The sequence below is a fragment of the Chiloscyllium plagiosum genome, unplaced genomic scaffold, assembly GCF_037043375.1.
Source record: "Chiloscyllium plagiosum isolate Xiang-an unplaced genomic scaffold, Cpla_swu_hap1 HiC_scaffold_26, whole genome shotgun sequence".
NCBI lineage: Eukaryota > Metazoa > Chordata > Chondrichthyes > Orectolobiformes > Hemiscylliidae > Chiloscyllium > Chiloscyllium plagiosum.
In genome coordinates, this window is record NW_028270164.1 from 44,912,295 (window position 1) to 44,927,695 (window position 15,401).

A 15,401-nucleotide genomic window follows, 5' to 3' on the forward strand; every position below is an offset into this window, starting at 1 on the left:
ATTCAGCCAATGTTGTCTATCTCATACACTCCAGGCACAAATGCCCTGAGGCATGGTATATTCACAAGACCGTGCAGATGCCACGACTATGGATGAAAGGACAACAATTGCCAGACAGGAAAATTCCCTCCCAGTCGGAGAACACTTCAGCAGTAAAGGATTTTCAACATCCGATCGTCCTCCAAGGCAGCCTTCAAGATACACAACAATGCAGAATCTCCAAGCAGGATCTGATAGTCAAGTTCCATATTCATGAAAATAGCCTCAACCATGATCATGGGTTTATATCGTACTACAAGTAACTCCACCACCTGTTCTGTATTCGTACAATCTTCTGAACTGTCCTATTCTGACACCATCATGTTATGATCTCGACCTCAGTTGGTTTGTACAGTTCTGGATTACCTATTACTGTGGTCAGACCCTCAGAATGTGATTCTTATACCGATTATTCTATTTCAGCATTCCAGTCATTTGGTTTGTCTACAGCACCACCTTATTTTAAATTCTGTGTCTGTGCGCTTCTCTCTCACTTCAGCTGATGAGGGCCCAAAGCACCGAAAACTTGTGATTTCAAATAAACCTACTGGACTCTAACCTGGTGTGGTCTGACTGATGACATTTTGTATGTGTCACATCTGAAGCGAGCATGAACAGATCACAATTTTGTTTTAAAGCTACATTTTAGAAAGAAGGTAACCACGAAAGGCAGCAAAAATGGCCATCCTTCTAGCCAAGATAACCGTATTATCTTGACATGGCTTTTAAAGCATTTTACAAAAGAAACAACGATTGGTGAGAAAACCATTTTGAACATAATGAGTGGTCAAGGACTGGAATGTGCTGCCTGGAGCATGAGGAAGGCTCATTCAAGTTGAAGTTCTCAGGACAATGGGGATATCAGTGAGGAACTGGGTCAAGGGTGGGGGGAGTCAGAGTGTATCAGGAGTGAGTTGAAGGTTGGGTCTAATATTTAATGTTCCAGTCCTCCACCTTCTCCTGGATAAATACAAGCTTCATTTCAAACAGAAACCACCAAAATCTCCAAGTCTAACTCAGAAGAGAGGGCTTTTTTCGAAAGTTCCAGAGGTTGGAAAATTGCCTCAAAGAAATTTCAAATTTCTAGGCCATTCCCAGAGAGTTAGCTACATGGTCCTGATACTCAACCCAAGTCTATATGACTGCAACAGTATCTCCACATTGGAAAATCTGGGCTTCAGAGTTATTGTTGGTGAAGTGGAGCAAAAAGAAGCCTCAAACGATCAAGCAGTTCCCAGCTGCATTGAAAAAATGCTGTAAGTTATGGGTCATTTCTAATAGATTGCGAAGGTCGAGATGTTTCCAGAAAATCAGAAAGCCAAATGTTTGCTCGTACAAAGAGATAAAATTAAAAATCGATCACTGCCTAAGATACCAGAGACACTACAAGAGAAATTGGTGATTTACCCTCATCAAGTTTAACAAAACTTACTCATGCTAATGGGCATCACACTGATTTTAAATTGAGTGCAGGCACAAAAGTCTATCAGACAAAATACCACGACCTGCTTTTGTTTCAGAAGAAGAAAGATTATCATTTCATTTGTTTTGCTTAGGGAACACCCATAGCTTAGAAAGCTTTTCAACTCAGTTTGCAGAAGCCCTGTTGGAATTAGATGCAGGAACAGTTCTTCCTGGAGTTCGTTCACAACAGTTAAGAGAAAGCTTCTCTCACTGTATGAGCTTCAGTTTAATCGCACACTGGAGAAAGCTCTTTTTAAGAGAAATGTCGGCTCAGATGTTCCACTCCGTCACTCAATCACATCTTTGGTGTATCTCTGACATGAACATTGCCTGTTCAAGTGTAATTAAAGCATTTGTGTGCTGTTTTGACAATTCAACATTTACAATCCTGATTGTAGATGAACATTCAAAGGAACATGAGTCAAATTAATAAAAAAACATAATGTTTAGTTCAATCCTCAAAAGTTAAAAATGTAAGCTTTTGCTCATTTAATATATGATGTCAGAGTAGCTTAGAAAGGGATAGCTGTGACGGTTGATTTTAATGATGAGTTTAAAAATGTTGAAAGTTATCAAATACTTTGTTACTTTTCTGCCTTAAAATGTTTTCAGCTCTTATTGAGGTCCCATGTGATTCTATAAAGCAGCAGGGCTCATGTGAATTTGTAATGCATTACTTTTACTGGTCTATTCAAAATACATGTTGACACAATGTTTGAAGGGATGGTTTTGAAGATATCTGAGGGATTTACTAAATATGCTGGAGAATTACTGGGATGGAGATTGAAACTGTTGGCACATCTCAATTTGAATAACTTATAACAGAATCCTCTAAGCATGGATATCACCAGGTGCAGGCATGTCTTCTTCCACACTATAGAAGCTTCAATGGTACATAACATCATAAGATGCAGGAACAAATGGAGGCCACTTGGTCCATTGTGTCTGCACTGTCATTCAATGAGATTATGGTTGATCTGATAATCAACCAACCTGCCTTTCCTCTATAACTCTTGATTCCCTTCTGATTAAAAAGCTGTCTATCTCAGCATTGATCTTACTTCTTGGCCCCACCTCAGCAACCTTCTGTGGTAAATAATTCTATTGATTTCATCACACAAAGTGAAGAAATTACTTAACCGCTGTGCCTTAACCCCTTCCTCAGAGATTGTGCCCTCTGGTCCTTGACTCTGCCACCAGGGGAAACACTGTCTCCATATCCACCAAGTCAAGATCCTCAAGAATCTTGTATGTTTCAATAAGTGTCCCCTCATTCTTCCAAATGCCAATGAATAGAAACTCAACTAACTCAACTTCTCCTCTTCTGAAAATCCCTCCCCTCTTTGGATTGCCTCCAGTAACAACATACTTTTCCTTAGATAAAGGGACCAAACCTGTTTCCTGTGTTTCAGCTGTGATCTGACCTGTGCACTGATCACTCAAACAGAATTTTCCACTTATGTACTCCATATCTTTTGAAATAAATGTCAACATTCCATTTGCCGTCCTTGTTAAACACTGAGCATGTACACTCGATTTTTGTGATTCATGCATGAGGATCCTCAAATCCCTCTGTGCTGGAAGTTTCTGCAGGCTTTCCCCATTTAAATAGTATTCAACTCTTCTATTCTTTGTAACAAAATGCAGAAACTTACATTTTCCTGCAGTATATTCCATCTGCCAAGTCTCTTAACCTGTCTGTTCGCTCGATACATTTCAATCACTACACTTCTGAGTCACTGTGATGTATATTTATTGTGAACCATGTATTATTTTCTAAAATGTTGACCTTTGTTCCTCAATCATTTTTGCTGCTAAACTCCTCTCCCAGTCCACTCCAGCCAACTCAGTCCTCATTTGCAAGTAATGTCTCTAATTTAGGTTTAGCACAGTGGTTTCTAACCCAAGCTTCTCCACCTCAAACTGAAATGTTAGATTTTACCATGTTGTGGTCATTATTCTCCAGGGATATTTGACTCTGGGATCATTTATAAAATTAGATTCTTTAAGCATTGCCAGATCCAAAATAGCTTTATCCCTTGTTCAATCCATGGTATATTATTCTTTCCTAAACACACTCTATTAATTCTTCCTCAGAGCTGCATTTGCCAATTTGCTTTTCCCAGTCTACATGAAGATTCAAATCATATCTGCTTATTGTACTCCCATGTTTACTTGCCCTCATTATCTCCTGATTTATTCTCTTTCCAACAGCAAAGCTTGTATTCGGGGCCAATAAACTGCTCCCATCAATATTCCCTTTGTTATTTCTTACCTCCATCCAAATGGATTCTACATCATCCAGTTCAAGGTTATTTCCTGCTGTTCCGTTTATTCCATCATGTACTGGCAATGCTACTCCACTGCCCCTCCCTTCATGCCTGTTCTCTTGAAACTTTCCCAGTTTTGATCTCTTTGTGAGCATATACTCATAATTGCTGTAAAATGAGACCCATTAACTTCTTTTTATATAGTTAACTTATTTATTTCATTACAATTAATATGCACATTTAAGAATAGAACCATTAATGTTGTCTTTTTACTATTATTTCCCCCTTTGACCATATCTGCTACTGTTTCTCTGTGTTTGTAAACTTTGGCTCTTCTTGTCCCACTCTGACTAATGTTAGTGTCTTACCTGCCCTGAAATTCTATCATATGATCTCTCCCAAACCATCCAAACAGCCCCCACCTCTCCGCCTACAACTCTAGTTATTAGTTTCACCAGACTCTGGCCCCAGCACAGGTCATGTGATGTCCATGTGACTGGAACAGCTGACTTCTAGCCCAGTGCAGTGTCTCAGAAACTGAAACCCATTCCACTCATACCACTCTTTGAGCTGTGCATGTAATTCCTTGACTTTGATTTACCCCGTGCCAGTTTGCTCATGGCTCATTATTGGAGACTTTGATGTTTTAATTTAACTCCGAACTACTCAATTGCTCAGGCTTGGGTGCTTTGTGGGAATTTTTTGCATTATTTGTTCATTATTTACCATTTAAATGAAAACCCCAAGCCTCTTATGGCTTCATAGGATCTGTAGTACTCCCTGCTAATTCTCAATAAAATGCCAACAAATTGCAACACAAGTCGGGACATGTATGTGGCATCACACTGGTTGTTCCCAACATGTTTTCTTCATGTGTCAAGCATTGTACCTCAGTCTGCTGCAAGGTCTTGGTGAAGTCTATATTCCGCTTTCTGCACAGAATGCAGCTGAGACAGATCCTACATATCATTACTACCATGTGTACCACCATCAAACATGGCAGGTTGTTCTGATCCAGGAAAGAATTTGTTAATTAAGTCCCGAGTCCGCAAGTCCTCCCACTTAGTGACACAGCTCTCATCTGCACATATATTCTCACTTTTCTGTCAGAGAATATAACAGTCTGACAACAGTCTTATCCAACTTGTCCTTAATTTCATCGAAGTTTGCGAATAACGAAGATAATGGGGCAGGTGAACTGGTTAATGCTCGAATTGACCTCTAATGTCTTCCTTGCCTGCTGTTTTTTGATTCACTCATGGGACGTAGGCTTCGCTGGCTGGCCTGCATTTTATTGTGCATTCTGAGATGACTTTGAGAAGGTGGTGGTGAGCTGTTTTTTTTAACCGTTGCAGTCTGCATCCCGTACTTTGACGCACAATGCCCTTTGGGAGGGAATTCCAGGATTTTGACTCCGAGACTGTGAAGAAACAGTGATATATTTCCAAGTTAGGATGATGTGTGGCTTGATCGCAAACTTGCTGGTGGTGGCATTGCCTTGTAACTGGTCACAGATCTCACACCAATGGTCACTGTTATTCTCTGTCCCTTCCACTGATACTCTCTGTATTCTATCACAAACTAGTTCAATATTCCTCTTACCAGCTCATCACGGATCCCATATAACTTCAACTTTTGCATCAGAATAGCATAACGGATCATGTTAAAGGCCTTACTAAAGTTGTGACAGGGTTAGGGTTAGTATTAGGTCTCAATAAAGCTATCATTCTGCACTCAATCAATCATCTTTGTCACTTCCTCAACAAATTCAATCAAGTTTGTGAAACACAACCTTCTCCACACAAATCCAAGTTGCCTATCACTATTAAATTCAAATTTTTCCAAACATAAATAAATGCTATCCCCAAATTCTTCTCCAATTACTTCCCAGTTTGGCAAGGGCACAAAATGTACACTGGCTGGGGGATTTCAAGGTCCACCACCAAGACTGGCTCAGCAGCAGTATTACTGATCGGGCTGGTTTGAGGCCTAAAGCACTTTGTTGCTACAATGGCTCTGTGGCAGGTGGTGAGGAAACCAACAAGAGAGAAAAACCATACTTGACCTCATCCTCAACAATCTTCCAGCTGCAGATTCATCTGTCCATGACAATATCAGTAAAAGTGACCACTGCATAGAGGTCACACATCCACATTCAGAATAATATCCGTTGAGGGGCTATGCTGGAACATTGTTAGGGTTCCATGGCCTTTGAATTCCTCGAGGCTTATGTCTCTCTTCAGTTTCCTAAACTTATGTATGCCTCCTTTCTCTTTTTTGACAGACCTCTCAATTTCTCGTCATCCAACATTCCCAAATCTTGCCATCCTTATACATCATTTTCACGGAACATGGTCCTGAACTCTCATCAACTGGCCTTTAAAAGATTCTTACATGTCAGATGTGAATTTACTCTCAAATAGCTTCAAACAATCAATGTCTGCCAGTTCCTGCTTAATACTGTGATTGTTAACCTTTGACCAATTTAATACTTTCACCCGAGGACTACTCATAATCTCATCCATATGTGAGTTTGAATTTACACAATTATCACGTTTGAAACTTCAATCAGCTGCTGGGCTCATTTCCTAACACCACGTCCTTTCCATAGCTGGACTATTTACATATGGTTTAAACAAATGACCTGGCCACACCGAAAAAATTCACACAACGTCCATGCCCCCGACATAAAACAAGTTGCAGTCAATATAGGGGACATAAATGGATCCACCACAAAAGCACAGTTGTGTTTATATTTTTCAATAATCTGTCCCTATATCTGTTCCTCTATCGCCCCCTCACTATTGAGAGGCCTTCATTACAGTCGCATCAACAAGACTATACCCTTCCCTATCCTGAGCTGTGCATATATGGCCTTACTGGGTAAACCCATCAAGGTGTCCTCCCTCAGTACAGCTGTAATATTCTCCCAAATTAGTAACTCAACTACCCCATCGCTTTTACATCCCTCTCTAACTTGCCTGAAACATCTAAATCATGAAATATTAAGACCTGTCCCCCTCTCACCAAGACTGTGTAATAGCTACAACATCATTGGGGCAGCATGGTGGCTCAGTGGTTAGCACTGTTGCCTCACAGCACCAGGGTCCCAGGTTCGATTCCAGCCTCGGGTGACTGTCTGTGTGGAGTTTGCACGTTTTCCCTGTGTCTGTGTGGGTTTAGATGGAAGAAAGGATTGCGAGGATGATTCAGGAGAAGAGTGAAAGTAATAGGGTGGTTGTTATGGGGGACTTTAACTTTCCAGATATTGACTGGGAAAGCTATAGCTCGAGTTTGTTAGATGGGTCGGTGTTTGTCCAATGTGTGCAGGAGGGTTTCCTGACACAATATGTAGATAGGCCAACAAGAGGTGAGGCCATACTGGATTTGGTTCTGGGTAATGAACCAGGCCAGGTGTTAGAATTGGAGGTAGGTGAGCACTTTGGGGACAGTGACCACAATTCGGTGACTTTTACTCTAGTGATGGAGAGGGATAAGTGTGCACTGCAGGGCAAGAGATATAGCTGGGGGCAGGGAAATTATGATGCGGTGAGGCACGACTTAGGATGCGTGGCTTGGAAAAGTAGGCTTCAAGGCAAGGGCGTAATTGATATGTGGAGCTTGTTCAAGGAGCAACTATTGAGTGTCCTTGATAAGTATGTACCTGTCAGGCAGGGAGGAAAGGGTCGTGTGAGGGAGCCGTGGTTTAATAAGGAATTTGAATCCCTTGTTAAATGGAAGAGGGCAGCCTAAGTAAAGATGAGGCGTAAAGGTTCAATTGGGGCGATTAAGAGTTATAAGGTAGCCAGAAGGACCTGAAGAGAGAGCTAAGAGCAGCAAGGAGGGGACATGAAAGGTCCTTAGTTGGTAGGATTAGGGAAAATCCTAAGGCTTTCTACAGGTATGTCAGGAATAAAAGAATGACTAGGGTAGGAATAGGTCCAGTCAAGGATAGTAGTGGGAAGTTGCGTGTGAAGGCTGAAGAGATTGGGGAGACACTGAATGAATACTTTTCGTCAGTATTCACTCAGGAACAGGACATTGTTGCCGATGTGAATATTGAGTCACAATTAATTAGAATGGACGGCTTTGAGGTATGTAGGGAAGAGTGTTGGAAATTCTGGAAAGGGTGAAAATAGATAAGTCCCCTGGGCCTGATGGCATTTATCCTAGGATTCTCTGGGAAGCAAGGGAGGAGATTGCAGAGCCATTGGCCTTGATTTTTATGTCCTTGTTGTCTACAGGAGTAGTGCCAGAAGACTGGAGGCTAGTAAATGTGGTTCCCTTGTTCAAGAAGGGGAGTAGGGATAACCCTAGTAACTATAGGCCGGTGAGTCTCACTTCTGTTGTGGGCAAAGTCTTAGAGAGAATTGTAAGGGATAGGATTTATGAACATCTGGATAGGAATAATGTGATCATGGATAGTCAGCATGGTTTTGTGAAGGGCAGGTCGTGCCTCACAAACCTTATTGAATTCTTTGAAAAGGTGACGAAGGAGGTTGATGAGGGGAAAGCGGTAGATGTGGTATATATGGATTTTAGTAAGGCATTTGATAAGGTTCCCCATGGTAGGCTACTTCAAAAAATACGGAGGTATGGCATTGAGGGTGAGTTGGAGGTTTGGATTAGGAATTGGCTGGCTGGAAGAAGACAGAGGGTTGTAGTTGATGGTAAAGGTTCATCTTGGAGTGCCGTTACTAGCGGTGTTCCGCAAGGATCTGTTTTGGGACCATTGCTGTTTGTCATTTTTATAAATGACCTGGAGGAGGGGCTAGAAGGTTGGGTGAGCAAGTTTGCGGATGATACGAAAGTCGGAGGAGTTGTTGACAGTGAGGAAGGATGTGTCAGGTTACAGCGGGATATAGATAAGCTGCAGAACTGGGCAGAAAGGTGGCAAATGGAGTTCAATGTAGCTAAGTGTGAGGTGATTCACTTTGGTAAGAGTAACAGAAAGATGGGGTACTGGGCTAATGGTCGGATACTTGGTAGTGTGGATAAGCAGAGGGATCTTGGTGTCCATGTACACAGATCTTTGAAAGTTGCCACCCAGGTAAATAGTGCGGTGAAGAAGGCATATGGCGTACTGGCTTTTATTGGTAGAGGAATTGAGTTCCGGAGCCCTGAGATCACGTTGCAGTTGTATAAGACTCTGGTGCGGCCGCATCTGGAGTATTGTGTGCAGTTTTGGTCACCATACTATAGGAAGGATGTGGAGGCACTGGAACGGGTGCAGAGGAGGTTTACCAGGATGTTGCCTGGTATGGTAGGAAGATCGTATGAGGAAAGGCTGAGGCACTTGGGGTTGTTTTCATTGGAGAAAAGAAGGTTTAGGGGTGACTTGATAGAGGTGTACAAGATGATTAGGGGTTTTGATAGGGTTGACAGTGAGAACCTTTTTCCACGTATGGAGTCAGCTATTACGAGGGGGCATCGCTTTAAATTAAGGGGTGGTAGGTATAGGACAGATGTTAGGGGTAGATTCTTTACTCAGCGAGTCGTGAGTTCATGGAATGCCCTGCCAGTAGCAGTGGTGGACTCTCCCTCTTTATGGGCATTTAAGTGGGCATTGGATAGGCATATGGAGGATAGTGGTAAAAATGTCTCTTTGTTGGCTACGTAGAACAGTTGATCTTCCGTAATTACACCGGCACCACTCCCCACCTCTTCCTCCGCTACATTGATGACTGCTTTGGCGCCACCTTGTGCTCCTGCGAGGAGGTTGAGCAATTCATCAACTTCACCAACACATTCCACCCTGACCTTAAATTTATCTGGACCATCTCTGATACCTCCCTCCCCTTCCTGGACCTCTCCATCTCCAATAGTGACGACCGACTTGACACTGACATTTTTTTACAAACCCACCGACTCCCACAGCTACCTGGATTACACCTCTTCCCATCCTATCTCTTGCAAAAATGCCATCCCGTATTCCCAATTCCTCCGCCTCCGCCGTATCTGCTCCCAGGAGGACCAGTTCCGCCACAGAACACACCAGATGGCCTCCTTCTTTAGAGACCGCAATTTCCCTTCCCACGTGATTAAAGGTGCCCTCCAACGCATCTCGCCCACATCCCGCACCTCCGCCCTCAGACCCCACCCCTCCAACCGTAACAAGAACAGAACGCCCCTGGTGCTCACCTTCCACCCTACAAACCCCCGCATAAACCAAATCATCCGCTGACATTTCCGCCACCTCCAAACAGACCCCACCACCAGGGATATATTTGCCTCCCCACCCCTTTCCGCCTTCCGCAAAGACCGTTCCCTCTCTGACTACCTGGTCAGGTCCACGCCCCCCTACAACCCACCCTCCCATCCTGGCACTTTCCCCTGCCACTGCAGGAACTGTAAAACCTGTGCCCACACCTCCTCCCTCACCTCTATCCAAGGCCCTAAAGGAGCCTTCCATATCCATCAAAATTTTACCTGCACATCCACTAATATCATTTATTGTATCCGTTGCTCCCGATGCGGTCTCCTCTACATTGGGGAGACTGGGCGCTTCCTAGCAGAGCGCTTTAGGGAACATCTCCGAGACACCCGCACCAATCAACCAAATCGCCCCGTGGCCCAACATTTCAACTCCCCCTCCCACACTGCCGAGGACATGGAGGTCCTGGGCCTCCTTCACCGCCGCTCCCTCACCGCCAGACACCTGGAGGAAGAACGCCTCATCTTCCGCCTCGGAACACTTCAACCCCAGGGCATCAATGTGGACTTCAACAGCTTCCTCATTTCCCCTTCCCCCACCTCATCCTAGTTTCAAACTTACAGTCCCCTTCACCTGTCCGGACTTGTCCGACCTGCCCAGCTCTTTTTCCACCTATCCACTCCACCCTCTCCTCCCTGACCTATCACCTTCATCTCCTCCCCCACTCACCCATTGTACTCTATACTACTTTCTCCCCACCCCCACCCTCCCCTAGCTTATCTTTTTTCCTGATGAAGCTCTGCCTTTATTCCTGATGAAGGGCTTTTGCCCGAAACGTAGATTTTGCTGAAGCTCCTCAGATGCTGCCTGAACTGCTGTGCTCTTCCAACACCATTGATCCTGAATATGGAGGATAGTGGGCTAGTGTAGGTTAGGTGGGCTTGGATCGGCGCAACATCGAGGGTCAAAGGGCCTGTACTGCGCTGTATTCTTCTATGTTCTATATGTTCTTCAGAGCTGTAATCAGTCAGCTAATCTTGAAATATTGTCCATGCACATCTCCATGGATACAGCCTGACTGCTGTGATTTCCAGCATTTGTTGTTTTCAGTGCAGATTCTGAAATCTGCAGTAATTTGTTCCTCTTTCCTCTTAACGTTATTGGCCTTAGTCTCTGACTCCTCCTCAGTCAGTTTACTTGCTGATCTACTGTTTTGGATCCCTCACTGCATCCAAAATAGTGTAAACTCTCCCGAGTGGCTCGAGCAAACCTCCCTGCCAGGATATTGGTGCTCCTCCAGTTTAGTTACAATCTGTCCTTCTTGCACAGGTCCCACCTCCCCAAGAAGACATCCCTATGATCCACAACCCTGAAGCAATTCCTCCTACACCAGCTCTTCAGCGATGCATGACATTGACTTCACGTTCCACAGGCAGGTGTGGTTGCCTGGCCTCGGAAAGTAACAACTTGGGCCTTTGAACAAGACAGGGAAAAGCTTTCAGACCATTGTTCCCAGGCCCAATTTATTCAGCTACCTGAGATCCAATCAGATAATTACTGGTAGGCAGAAGGCCTTTATTGCTGAAACCTGATCACTAGTCCACAGACCAGACCAATCAGCTGCTTGTTGTTCCTAATTCTGCATTTGGATATACCTCAAAGGTCCAGCTGATCTGCAAACTACACCTCAACGTTTGCTTGAACAAGCAGCCATGTAAACATTGCTTCTAACAACACTCACATTGGTGGCACGGTGGCTCACTGGTAAGCACTGTTACCTCACAGTTCCAAGGACCCGGGTTCGATTCCAACCTTGGGCGACTGTCAGTGTGAGTTTCTACATTTTCCCGGTTCTGTCTATGTTTCCTGTGGGTACTTTTGTTTCCTACCAAGATCCAAAGATATGCTGGTTCGGTGAATTGGCAATGGAAAATTGCCCAGAATGTTCAGGGATGTGTGGGGTAGGTTCATTAGTCAGAGATAAACGTAGACTGAGGTTAGGGGAATGGGTTTGGATGGGTTATTCTTTGGAGGGTCGGTGTGCACTTGTTTGGCCTATGAACTACTGTCACTTTAATTACCTTCAAAATATGCAATAATCCTTGGTTTTCAAGTTACTTTCACATGTCAGGCAACAACTGATTAGTCTTGGAGAACATAAAACGATAAGAGAATAATTGAAACACAATGCATTGTCATGAGCTAAAGAAAGTGATACCATCTAATTTTGAAATTGCAGTTGATACAGACAAGGGAGCTGCAAGGGAGAGATAGAAGAGATAATAAAAGAAAAGAACAATAAGTTCAGAGGAGCAACAAGTTCTTTTTTATAACTTGCACTTTATGATTTACAGTTACAACAATATAATTGTTGCATCATCAGAGTGACAGGAGTCTCAAACCACAGGAGCTCAGATGAGAGATTATTAACAAGAGAACAAACATCCAACCTGCAAATGTAGGATGTTCAAAGTGTTCTCAAGGAATATTATAAAACCAAAGAAAGATCATACCTGTGAAGAACTGAAAATATTTGAGTGAGAAGGAACAGTCAAATTTTATTGCACTCACTTGACTAAATTCAGTCCCTGTGCCAGATCCAATTCCACAATTAATTTCAAACTCAACATGTGATCAGGATACATGTGCATTTGATTGGGAAAGGCAAATCCAGCATCCCTTATTGAAGATATTGAAAGCAGAGATTTCCCAGTTGAACCAGTCTACACTGTTATTTCTACATCCTCGTAGTGTCAATCCAAAAGAATAACCAATTCTCATTGTAATAATAACAAGAACAAGTTTCAGAAACAATCACAGACATTTTTTAAGACAACAGGAATGTTGTTTTCCTTTCTCCTACATGGAGACAGCATCTTGTGTCTATAAACTGAGAACGATAAAGAATGCAGGATACCCTTTGTAACTGGACAAACTTTAGAACAGGTCACTCAGAACCAAAGATGTTAGTTTGAAGTGAATTCTTTAAATTGCTTGCATGAGGGAATGAAAGAAAAATGAGTTCATGCGAAAAACTAGGTCTTCCAAGTGACGCTTTTTATTTGCTAAGGATTAACAAAAGACAGAGCTTGAAGAAGAAATATCTGCTGCCGGCATTATGAGACTTTGGTACAGTTAACAACAAACTATTGGAATGCTATCAAAGGATAAGGCGATTCTATTCAGCTCAGTTGTAGAATTGCTCATTGTACTGATCATTTCAATTATAACTTTGATTAGTGCAAAGAGAAAGTTTAACAAGTTAAAACAATGCACTGAAATTAACCAGATACCAGCTATGTCACTCTTGTGGTGAGTTTCATGAAGGGTTTCTCTCTGCCAGCCATAGCGAGATTTTTCACATTATTCTGCACAACTCTCTTCGTTAGCTATCCATCATGTCTCCATGGCAACCCTCTTTACATGCCCTCAAACTCAACAGAGGCGGAAGTACCTGCCATGACAGGGACCATCTGGGATTCTTAATACCAGTGCTTTACTTAAAGCCCAGCTGAACACCCAGCCAAGCACTGCCAGCCAGGAGTTACCCTTCACTGTACATGTAGAGAAGGGGAACCAAAACAGAGGAGTTCTCCAGGCACACACGTGCCAAGACTTTTTTTTATTTCAAAAATATACTTTATTCATAAAATACTTTGATGATCTGTACAACTGGACATGCCATACATATGTAAACATTCCATTTGTTTGCATACCGAAAACAGAGTAATCATTCCTATTTACAGGTCTGTACGATTACATTTTTAGCTGAGGCGTCAGCGGAGCCCAAATGACTGCGTGGGCCCCCTGTTCTTCTTTAGGCAGGCAGATGTTACACGGTGGTCTTTCCTCATCGCGCCTTGGCGGCAGCTGCCCCAAGCTTCAGCGCGTCCCTCAACACATAGTCCTGGACCTTGCAATGTGCCAGTCTGCAACACTCAGTCGGGGTCAACTCCTTCAGCTGGAAGATCAACAGGTTTCGGACCGCCCAGAGAGCGTCCTTCACCGAGTTGAGGATCCTCCAGGCACATTTGATGTTTGTCTCGGTGTGCGTCCCGTGGAACAGGCCACAGAACACGGAGTCCTGCATCACGGCGCTGCTCGGGACGAACTTCGACAAACACCACTGCATTCCTCTCCAGACTTCCTCTGCATAGGCACATTCCAGAAGGAGGTGTGTGACAGTCTCATCCCCCCCCCCCCCCGCAGCGCTTCGAGGGCAGCGTGCGGTGCAGCTGAGAGTCCGGGCGTGCATAAAGGATCTCACAGGCAGAGTCCTTCTCACCACCAGCCAAGCCATGTCCTGGTGCTTGTTGGAAAGTTCTGGCGATGAGGCATTCTGCCAAATGGCTTTGACAGTCTGCTCAGGGAACTGCTCGATAGGATCCGCCCTCTCCTTTTCCCGAAGGGTCACAAGGACACTACGTGCTGACCACTTCCTGATGGACTTGTGGTCAAAGGTGTTTTTCTTCATAAACCTCTACACGAAGGACAAGTGATACGGAACGGTCCAACTACTCGGAGCGTTCCGCAGCAGCGAGGCCAGGCCCATCCTTCGCAACACCGGGGACAGGTAGAACCTCAGTACGTAGTGACACTTGGTGTTTGCGTACCGGGGATCCACGCACAGCTTGATGCAGCCACACACAAAGGTGGCCATCAGGGTGAGGGTGGCATTGGGTGTATTTTGTCCCCCGTTGCCCAGATCTTTGTACAGCGAGTCCCTTCAGACCCGGTCCATCTTTGACCTCCATATAAATTGGAAGATGGCCCAGGTGACTGCAGCGGCACAGGTTCTGGGAATAGGCCAGACCTGTGCCACGTATAATAGCAATGACCGTGCCTCACACCTAATGACCAGGTTTTTTCCCGCGATGGAGAGTGACTATAGCTTCCATCTGCCCAGTTTCTGCCTCACTTTGCTGATACGCTCCTCCCAAGACTTGGCGCACGCCCCAGCTCCTCCGAACCAAATACCCAGCACCTTCAGGTGGTCGGTCCTGACGGTGAAGGGGATCGAGGATTAGTCGGCCCAGTTCCCGAAGAGCATGGCCTCACTCTTGCCTCGGTTTACCTTGGCCACCTAGGCCCGTTCGAACTGGTCACAAATGCACATGAGTCTGCGCATGGACAGCGGATCCGAGCAGAAAACGGCGACGTCATCCTTAACCTGCAGACCCCTGCTGCCAGGAATAGTCACCCCTCTCAGGCTCGCATCCTTCCTGATGGACTTAGCAAATGGCTCTATGCAGCACACAAACAAGGCAGGAGAGAGAGGGCAGCCCTGCCTGACTCCAGATCTGACTGGGAAGCTATCTGATTCCCACCCATTGATTGAGACTGCACTGACAATGTTGGTGTAGAGCAGTCTGATCCAATTGCATATTCCCTCCCCAAAGCCCATTTTGGAGAGAACATCTCTCATATACCTGTGTGATATCCTGTCAAAGGCTTTCTCCTGGTCCAGGCTGATC